This window comes from Gastrolobium bilobum, unplaced genomic scaffold (genome assembly GCF_033153095.1).
Source record: "Gastrolobium bilobum isolate Gb01-03AN ecotype WA unplaced genomic scaffold, APGP_CSIRO_Gbil_v1 utg22804, whole genome shotgun sequence".
Taxonomy (NCBI): domain Eukaryota; kingdom Viridiplantae; phylum Streptophyta; class Magnoliopsida; order Fabales; family Fabaceae; genus Gastrolobium; species Gastrolobium bilobum.
This window is the reverse complement of record NW_026895239.1, coordinates 78,329-84,082: the sequence shown is the minus strand read 5'-3', so window position 1 is coordinate 84,082 and position 5,754 is coordinate 78,329. Positions and strand designations below refer to the sequence as shown.

The following is a 5,754-nucleotide window of genomic DNA, read 5'->3' as shown; positions in this document are numbered from 1 at the left end:
CTGGGTTGGTAGATTGTTTCAATAGCGATTTCAAGATAGAGATGGTAAAGTGTAAACCAACTTAACGTATATTTAAGTCCTCCAATATCTTGACTAATCGTATTATTTAATTCAAGTTTAGAAAAATAAATTAATTAAACTCTTAATTATAAGATTTTATTCTTATAAAAATTTGAAAAGGAAAGAAAAATGGGGCGGCGTGGGAATGGGGAAGAAGGGGGGTTGGGAAATAGGGTTACACGCTGCCCAAAACGCAACGTTTGAGTTTGAAACCAACTGGCGCGGAACCGCGCCACTTTTCTGGATCTTGTACTGCGCAGCCGCGCGGGCTCGCGCGAGAATGGCGCTGAGTCGCACCAATTCTCTGATCCTTATACTGAACCCTTTTTTTTAAAATAAATATAAATGAAAAATACTTTGCATTGGGTTGCCTCCCAATAAGCGCGTGTTTAACATCCCGAGCCTGACGGTTATCTCTTTATGTACCAACAGAATTAAGATATTGAGCCACAGTGTTCTGTGACACAAGCCCTCCATGATAGAATTTCAACCTTGAACTATTCACCTTGAAAGGTCTATCTTCATCAAGTGGTGATATTTCTATTGTACCATAAGGAAAAACCTTTTTCACCACATAAGGACCAGACCATCTTGATTTTAACTTACCTGGAAACAACCTCAGGCGAGAGTTATACAGCAAAACCTATTGGCTAGGCTCAAACTCCTTGTGAATGATCCTGCTATCAAGCCACTTCATTGTTTTTTCCTTGTAGATTCTGGCACTCTCATACGCAGAATTTCTGAACTCATCAAGCTCACTTAATTGAATCTGTCTTTTCTCAAGAGCTTTTGTTGGATCAAAATTCAGAAACTTGATAGCCCAGAAAGCTCTATGCTCTAACTCCACAGGTAATACTAATTGATAAGGTGACATACCTATAGGAGTCTTAAAAGCAGTCTGGTATGCCCACAGTGCATCATCCAACCTCTTAGACCAATCTTTCAAAGAATTTCCAACAGTCTTTTCAAGAATTCTCTTCAGTTCTCTGTTAGAAACCTCTACTTGACCACTGGTTTGAGGATGATAAGGTGTAGCCACCTTATGTTTAACACCATATTTAGCCAGTAAATTGTCTAACTGCTTGTTACAAAAATGAGCACCTCCATCACTTATTATGGCTCTAGGTACACCAAACCTTGTGAAGATATTCTTCCTCAGGAAATTCACAACTACCTTGGCATCATTAGTAGGAAGAGCCATAGCCTCCACCCACTTGGACACATAGTCAACAGCTACAAGAATGTACTGATTGGAATAAGATGAGGGAAATGGTCCCATAAAATCTATTCCCCACAAATCAAAGAGCTCAACCTCCATTATGCTATTTAAAGGCATTTCATCTCTACGGGATATGTTACCCGTCTTTTGACATTTTTCACACACTTCTACAAAGTCTTTTGCATCCTTGAAAAGGGTTGGCCAATAGTACCCACTCTGCAACACTTTATGAGCAGTTCTATTTCCTCCAAAATGGCCACCATAATCTGAAGCAAGACAATGCCATAGAATCTGACTCACTTCATATTCAGGAACACATCTTCGCAGGAGACCATCAGAACATTGAAAATACAGAAATGGGTCATCCCATATGTACCTCATGCATCATGAAGAAACTTCTTCAGTTGCTGCTTAGTGAGTTCATCAGGCAATTTCTTGACCACCTTGAAATTAGCAAAATCAGCAAACTAAGGTTCTATAACAATAGCCATCACCTGTTCATAAGGAAAAGAATCCTTGATTTCTTGCTCATGACCATCTTGTAAATCCTTCTCCTGAATCCTTGACAAATGATCTGCCACTTTGTTCTCCATGCCAGATTTATCTTTAATCTTCATATCAAACTCTTGGAAAAAAAGCATCCATCTCAGCAACCGTGGCTTGGCATCCTGCTTAGTCATCAAAAATTTTATGGCAAAATGGTCAGTATAAACAATAACTTTAGAACCAAGGAGATAAGATCGGAATTTATCAAGTGCATAGACCACTGCTAGCATTTCTTTCTCAGTTGTTGCATAATTAACTTGAGCTTCATTCAACACCTTGCTAGCATAATGAATGACATGTAGCATCTTATCCTTCCTCTGACCAAGAACAGCTCCAATGGCATAGTCACTAGCATCACACATAAGCTCAAATGGAAGACTCCAATCAGGAGCTATAAGAATAGGAGCAGTAGTGAGATTTTCTTTCAACAAGTTAAAAGCCTTGAGAATGCATCATCAAAAATAAACTCATGTTCCTTCACCAAAAGTTGGCTCAATGGCTTGGCAATTTTGGAGAAGTCTTTTATAAACCTTCGATAGAAACCTGCATGACCAAGAAAACTTCTAACTCCAGTAACATTAACTGGAGGAGGAAGTTCTTCAATCAACATCAATTTGGCTTTATCAACTTCTATGCCATTCGTAGAAATTCTGTGGCCTAGAACAATTCCCTCTTGTATCATGAAATAACACTTCTCCCAGTTAAGAATAAGATTAGTTTCTTGGCACCTTCTCAAAACTTTAGACAAGTTGTCTAAACATAAATCAAAACAAAAGCCAAAAACAGAGAATTCATCCATGAACACCTCCAAACATTTCTCTACCATGTCAGAGAAGATAGAGAGCACACACCTCTGAAAAGTAGCAGGTGCATTACATAGACCAAAAGGCATCCTTCGATAGGCAAAAATTCCAAAAGGGCACGTGAAAGCTGTTTTCTCTTGGTCTTCAGGAGCTACTGAAATTTGATTGTAGCCACTATAACCATCCAAGAAAAAATAGTATGCATGACTAGCCAATCTTTCCAGCATTTGATCAACAAAAGGAAGAGAAAAGTGATCCTTTCTTGTTTCCGCATTTAGCCTCCTGTAGTCAACACACATTCTCCAACCAATTATAGTCCTGGTAGGAATAAGCTTATTCTTGTCATTTTTAACTACAGTAACACCCCCTTTTTTGGAACAGTTTGTACAGGGCTCACCCAAGCAGCATTAGAAATTGGATAAATCATACCTGCATCAAGGAGTTTTACCACTTTTTTTCTTACTACCTCTTTCATCGTAGGATTGAGCCTTCTTTGAGGTTGCCTCACAGGTTTTATGTCATTCTCCATGAGAATCTTATGAGTGCAAACAGAAGGACTTATACCTTTAAGATCAGAAATGGACCACCCCAACGCAGTTTTGTGCTCTAAGAGAACCTTTTTTAGCTTTCTTTCATCATCAGAAGACAACCCCTTATTGATAATTACAGGGTAAGTCTCCTCATCACCCAAGAAAATATACTTTAAAGTATCAGGTAACTCTTTCAATTCAACTTTTGGAGCACCAACCTCTTTATCATACTCCTTCTTTTCAAGAACCTTAGAGACATCAACAATCTCATCTTCGAAGTGAACATGATCACGGTTTTTCAAGTCCTCTTCAAGCTCTTGAATAGGAGTTTTCTCTTCATGAACCACCTCATCTAAGACATCCAGTCTGAAAAAATCACCATTTTCAATGGTCTTTTCATACAATCAAAAACATTGACAGTAATTGTTTCTTCATTCATTCTCAACACCAGCTTTCCTTGTTATACATCAATCATTGCACGAGCTGTGGCTAAGAAAGGTCTAACCAAAAGAAGAGGCATTTCATTTTCTGCCTCCATATCAAGCACCACAAAATCAGCATGAAAAGATGAACTTATCCACTTTCACAAGAACATCTTCAATTGTACCGCTGGGCTTCCTTAAAGATCTATCAACAAGTTGAAGAGATACCAAAGTAGGCTTCAACTCAGTGATCCCCAAGGATTTACAAACAGAAAAAAGCATCAAATTAATGCTAGCCCCAAGATCGCATTATGCTCTGCCAATTTTAGTTTTACCAATTTCAATAGGAATATTGAAACTTCCAGGATCACGAAGCTTAGGAGGGAATTTCCTTGTAATAATAGCACTGCACTCCTCAATAAGTGTTACAGGTTGGCACTCTTGCAACTTGTGCTTCCTTAACAAGAGATCCTTCATGAATTTAGCATAATTAGGCATACTAGCCAGAGCTTCAGCAAAGGGAATGTTGATATGCAACTTCTTGAAGATATCAAGAAATCTGCCATACTGTTGCTTCTTAAGTTCTGGCTTGAACCTTCCAAGATAAGGTGCCATTTTCTCAAGATATTCATCACTCAGCTCAAATCTCTTCTTTTCAACCACAATGGGTTGCTCTTTTTCTTCACCTTTCTGATGAGGCTTCACAACCTTAGAAGGAATTTTAGCTTCTTTTTCTGGCTCCTCAACCTCATTAAGCTTTTCGCCATTCTTCACATCTATATTTAGCATTTCTGGAGATGCTACTACCATACCACTTCTAGTTGTGATGGCCATACAATCTTCCTTTGGATTAGTAATTGTGTTACTAGGAAAAGTACCTGGAGTTCTATCAGTAATTTGTTTAGCTAGTTGGCCAATTTGATTCTCCGAATTTCTGATAGATGCATTTGTGTTCTTGATATTAGCTCTAGTCTCCTCCATGAAAGCATTAGAGTGTTGAGCCATTTGTCCTACTAGCTTCTCCAAATCAGAAGGCTCCTTGGGTTGGATTGGTGGAGGCTACAAATAGTTGTTAGACTTGAAATCAAGACCAGTTCCCTGAATCCTCCTTTGATAATTATTACCTCCAGCAGAAAAATTCTGACATCTTTGAACATTTTGCTGTTGAGGTCTTTGGTCATACCAAATTCCATTTACCTGCATTTATTGAGGAGAATCAGAAGACATCAAAGTAGGACATTCATTAGACTCATGATTGTCCTGGCAATATTCACACACAACAGCAAAAGCTTTATCTTGAACACCAGAAAGTTGCATCTTATCAAGCATTGAAGTCAAATTTGCCATTGTTGAGATAATAACTTATTTTCAGCCAACACCACATCATTGCCTTCTAGCTGAAGAATACCTTTCTTAGGCTTAGATGACAACCCTTCATTTTCATTAGCAGCCATTCTCTCAATCAGCTCAAGAGTCTCATTTGCTCTCAAGGATTTAATAGTACCACCTGCTGCACCATTCAACACCATCCGAATGTCAGGTTTGCAACCGTTGAAGAAAATTCTCATTTGATAGCCAACAGTCAAGTTATAATGAGGACACCTCCTCATTAAATCCTTGAATCTGTTCCAAGCTCCACACATAGTTTCACTCTCTAACTGAGTGAAATTGGTAATATTATTCACCATCTGGTTATATCTCTCCGTAGAGAAGAACTCAGCAAAATTTTTTTGAGACAAATCATCCCGTGTAGGAATGCTACGTGCAGGCTGTCTTTCCAACCAACTAAGAGCTTTTCCCTTAACAGCAAAAGGGAACAACTGCAACTGGATTGCATCATTGGAAACCTGAGGATGTTTGGTTGAGTCACAGACCATAAGAAATCTGTCTATGAATCTATGATTCTCCCCTCCTCCAAACTGGGCTCTCTCCACCAATTGAATAGTGGAAGACTTAAGCTCCCAATTATTGTCACCCATTACCGGCTGGACAATGCTTGAGTTAAGCCTATTAAAAGCTGGAGTAAGAATAGTATCCATGAGTGGATTTTCTTCATCATTATTTGCTGCCATGATTGGTGATTCAACTGGTGTCTCCTGTGTCTCTTCAGACAGAGTATCAATTGCTTTGAACTGAAGCTTTTTCCGAGTAAGTTTTCTATTTCTCCTTTCAGT

General features: G+C 38.7%; 1 non-coding gene across 1 annotated transcript; it reads left to right on the top strand.

Annotated features, from left to right (window-relative positions):
- Positions 1 to 5,164: 5,164 nt before the first annotated feature.
- On the top strand, positions 5,165 to 5,270 carry LOC133301593 (small nucleolar RNA R71). The gene has a single exon (XR_009750221.1). It is a non-coding gene; the product is annotated as a small nucleolar RNA R71 (small nucleolar RNA).
- The last annotated feature ends 484 nt before the right edge of the window (positions 5,271 to 5,754 follow it).